The sequence below is a fragment of the Frankliniella occidentalis genome, unplaced genomic scaffold, assembly GCF_000697945.3.
Source record: "Frankliniella occidentalis isolate FOCC.00 unplaced genomic scaffold, Focc_3.1 Scaffold194, whole genome shotgun sequence".
NCBI lineage: Eukaryota > Metazoa > Arthropoda > Insecta > Thysanoptera > Thripidae > Frankliniella > Frankliniella occidentalis.
The window spans coordinates 189,004-192,256 of NW_026267320.1; the positions used below are offsets into that span (position 1 = coordinate 189,004).

A 3,253-nucleotide genomic window follows, 5' to 3' on the forward strand; every position below is an offset into this window, starting at 1 on the left:
GGGGGGACGGGGTGGGGTGGGGGAGAATCGGTGTAGTAGTGCGGCTGGTTGTTGCGGTCTACTGCAAAAGGCCTTGCAGAAATAATAAAGCAAATGTAAGAAACGTGTCTGTCTGGATTTTCGCGCGGGAAAAAGAGCAGTTTGGTTTCCCGACTGAAATCCGTTAATTAGCCTTGTTAATGCACGCGGCCGCTTCGTTATATTTGTTGTCGGGTTGGTCTTGCGAGGTGTGGTGGGGCGGGGCGGGGCGGGGTGGGGTGGCTCGGCCGGTCGTTGCGTCAGGTTGAGCACCGAGCTGATTACCACAAGCGGGCAGGACCTGGTTTGTCAGGACTTCCTACCGGCGAGGCGACATCGTCGAGCATTTCGGCGCTCGCCCAGGGTTCAAGTGAACCCAACCTGGATTATCTTATTTTTATTCTTGTCTCTGCCCGGTGTCGTATACATGTCAAAGACCCGCTGTGTGGTGCGTGGTATTTTTTTTTTCGTGTGGAGTTTTTCTTCCACCATCAGGCCGGCCCCGCGGTTTTGATCGTGTGAACTGCGGTCCGCCGCCGCGCCCCGCGCCCCGCCGGGTCGGGCGCGCCTCTTTTGACGGATCGGGTCGGGGCATGGTCGCCCATAAACGGGCGGGGAAAGGGGGAGGGGGGCTATCCGGGCTGACTAAAACGCCGCCCGGGCGTGACGTCACACAGACCAGGATGCGCATCTCTGACAAGCTTCTCCTAAGAACCGGGGCAGACACGATGGAACCCCCGGGCCCGGGGCCGCGTCCATCTGCGATCAGTCCGACTGGTCCAAACGACCTAGACGGACGGCGTCCTGGGCAGTCATGAAGAAATCGCAATAATAGTACCCCATGTGCACCCCGAAAAACGTTTCTTTGCATAAATCGAAAGAAACATTATTTACCATTTCGAAAATTTCTTACCAGAAACCAAAGAAACATTTTTCGTTCGGTCGGGTGACGAAAAAAATTATCGAAGTGAACGAAAGTTTTGTCAAATTGAAAACATTTTCGTTAAGGGGGCAGACCTGTCTAAGGCCTGTCTAAGCCCAGGAGATTATTTAAACAAAAACTATGAATCACAGTGAAATGGACGAAAAGGCCCTCTAATTGATGAAGAATTATGGGCTACAATTTGATTCATGGTAGAGGAGGGACACGGTCTTCTTCGGCATAAACCAGACGGGTACACTTCTCGGTTCCCTAGCGGCCGGAGCTGGAAGCAGCGCCGCCGCTCACATCAGGCCTCATTTATTGCCAATTATAGGAGGGGTATTTCGTTTATTTCACTGCGATAGGTATTTTTCTCAAAACAAATAATGTCCCGAACCAATGCATTTTCCAGTATTTGACAGGTCTGCCCCCTTACGTTAAAGAGAATTGTTCTTCATGGCAAAGAAAATTTTTCTGGTTATTATGATGATTTTTTTCCTATAAAGATACGGTTTTCTGAGTGTGCAATGGTGTGCGGTGCGGGCGTAGGAATTTTTTCCAGTGTGCGTTCTTTGCACTCGCGGCTAAAAGGATTGACAGAACCGGGCCCTGCTTGCGCCCAGTCATGCGCGCGGCTCTCTCTCTCGTACCGATACGTCGGCGCTGAAGTGCACCATTGAAAGCGCATCTCCGCGGTCAATGGTGGACCTGACCTCTGAACTTATGCGCGTCCCTGCGAGACGGTGCTGTCATGATTAATGGGTTCGCCCTGTGCTGGCTCAGTGGATGACGAGGGCATTGAGTAAACCGCGTAATCCTGGGTACAGATGAGAGTGCCCTATGTACACGGTAGAAACAAGGTCTTCTTTTTTAAGGGAAAAGGGGAAACGTTGACGAACTCCCCTGGTTTGACAAACACTCGTCAGATTTCGAGGAAGTCTCCTAAAACATGTGGGTTTTTTCCTCATTTTTGAAAAGATTTCGACATCGGAGGACTCTTCCTCAATCATGGAAGTTCCTCAAAGTTTTCCCTTTTTCCTCAAAAAATGCGACATTGTTTTTACCGAGTAATTATTCTGTATTCCGTGTAATACTTGACCAAATTTTAAACGATTATCACCAAACTTCACCTTGTTGTCCAAATTTAATGGTTTTAGAGCCACACTGGAAACGCAAGTGTGTGAATGTCGCACACTTGTAGGTGTGTGAATATCCATTCGTACCCTAAGTGGAGAAAACGTGTGAATTTTCTAGAAAAGTTCACACCTTAATCCCAACCCCTCTAAGTGTACGAATGGATATTCACACACCTACAAGTGTGGGACGTTTACACACTTGCGTTTCCAGTGCAGAAATTCAAGAAAATTCATGTGTAATCCCTCAAAATTCACGTGTATGTAATCCCTGTAATCACGTGGTCCTGTGCACATCCTAAATCGAAGTGGTGGCCCCCTCGAACCAAACGGGTATTAATAAAAGTGAACATTTTTCAAATTTACTTTTGTTCTTGTTCGGGAAAATAAAATATTGTTTCTGAAGTTGAAGTAATTTGTGTCTTTCCTTTTTCTGTCCGCAGGTTGGTGTTGGTCGCGAGTTATTCGGGCGGCGGACCTGTGCGTAGAATGACGTCTTCCGGTGGCTGTGAGTACGATGTCACGTGGCCACACGTGGCTGAAAACGCCCAGCAGGGGTCCCCTGCGGCCAGAGGGGCTTCTTTCTCGCCAATTACGCGACAGCTCGCTATCGTTGGCTGCAATTCACTGCACAACACACTTAACCTCTCGGGAGAGCATTCTGCCCATTCTGCTGCCGTCTGCAGTAATGGGCCGGCACAATGCCCTGCGGTGCCCGGCGGTACCCCGGGCCCACGCACCCTCCGCCCGCCACAAACGATACGTGATGTCAACCCAACACTTTTGAAATCTTACCAGTAAAGCTCCTCCTGCATAATGAAGCGATAGAATGTTTGCAAAAGGAATGAAGCCGACGGCAAAAAAACAGCAGAAGCGCGTGAGTAGATGGACGCACCAGCGCTGCACGTGTCCAGCAATATTCCATTTCCCCTCCGGGCGTGGGAAACTTCCCGTGGCAGACAACTAAACGGCGAGCGGGCCGCGCGGGCGAGTACACGCGACGGGGTGGGTACCGGAGCCGGCCGGCACGTCTCGCGCTCCCTGTGTGGCGGGGCGGGGCGGGGTGGGGCGCGGCGGGGCGCGGGGGCAGACAACTAAACGGCGAGCGGGCCGCGCGGGCGAGTACACGCGACGGGGTGGGTACCGGAGCCGGCCGGCACGTCTCGCGCTCCCTGTGTGG

General features: G+C 51.7%; 1 protein-coding gene across 2 annotated transcripts in view; it reads left to right on the forward strand.

Moving 5' to 3' along the window:
* LOC127750473 (uncharacterized) overlaps positions 1 to 3,253 on the forward strand; it is a 41,805-nt gene that overhangs the window by 18,357 nt on the left and 20,195 nt on the right. Inside the window, exon 4 of one of the 2 annotated variants that reach the window (XM_052272180.1) lies at positions 2,517 to 2,581. The exons of the other annotated variant lie outside the window; for it this stretch is intronic. The gene's annotated coding sequence lies outside the window, so the exon portion shown is untranslated. The remainder of the gene's footprint in view (positions 1 to 2,516; positions 2,582 to 3,253) is intronic. 2 annotated transcript variants of the gene reach the window in all.